The following is a 1003-nucleotide window of genomic DNA, read 5'->3' on the forward strand; positions in this document are numbered from 1 at the left end:
TAGGTGGTCGAGAAAAACGCCTCCCCATATATCTCCGGGAACCCCGCCAATGCCCCCGTACAGAAATTGCATGTGTCAAAGGGGCGGCCGAATCTGACCCCGGCGGCCGGGTCTCTGGAACTCCGGGCCGGCAGCGGCCGGCAAATCCGTCCCGCATCGGGACTTCCGAAGCAGAGTCGGTTAACGAATTGCACGCGGGTAAATGGTTAACCGCAGCCCGGGTCCGGACACCTGGCTCCCACACGACCCGTCTTTGGGGGAGGTGGGTGGGTGGGCCAGCTACAGCAGCCTCGCGAGGGCTTGGCTGTGGGCTCCCCGGTTGCCGAGCTGCAGTGTGCCGGCACAGACGAGCGCGTTGGGCTGGCTGGCTGGCTGGCTGGGTCAGCGTCTTCGCCGGTATTCGCAGAAGGTGCTAGCAGGTCCAGGGGCGAATTAGCCGCGCGCCGCTGCGGGACCGACGTACGCCCAGTTACAAAGACTGGGCGTTTTAGGGTGAGGGTGAGGGTTAGGGTTAGTTAGGGCTAGTGTTAGGGTTAGGGCTGGCGTCAGGGTTAGGGTTAGGGTTAGTGCCAGGGTTAGGGTTAAGGTTTGGCTTGTGCTCCTGGCAGGTCCCCGCGCGCCATAGCTCGGCGGGCTGCCGCGAGGGGGCGTCTTCGGAGGGCCGTGCCGGCCGAGGGGCGGCTCCTCCGTCGGGACTACAGGAGGTCGCACCGCCCATCGCAGTCCTCGGCAGACGTCGGAATTATTCCAAGTCCCGCCGCATTAGGGTTGGTTAACGACTTGTCCCGGCCGGGCTGGTTAACGACTTGTCTCGCCGACGTTGGTTAACGACTTGTCCCGGCAGGGCTGGTTAACGACTTGTCTCGCCGCCGTTGGTTAACGATTTGCCAGGGCCCGGTCGGGCAACCCGATTGCCCGCCCGGGGATTGGGTTCGGGCTAGGGTTAGGGTTAGGGTTAGGGTTAGGGTTAGGGTTAGGGTTAGGGTTAGGGTTAGGGTTAGGG

The sequence above is a fragment of the Hypanus sabinus genome, unplaced genomic scaffold (genome assembly GCF_030144855.1).
Source record: "Hypanus sabinus isolate sHypSab1 unplaced genomic scaffold, sHypSab1.hap1 scaffold_2776, whole genome shotgun sequence".
Classification (NCBI taxonomy): Eukaryota; Metazoa; Chordata; class Chondrichthyes; order Myliobatiformes; family Dasyatidae; genus Hypanus; species Hypanus sabinus.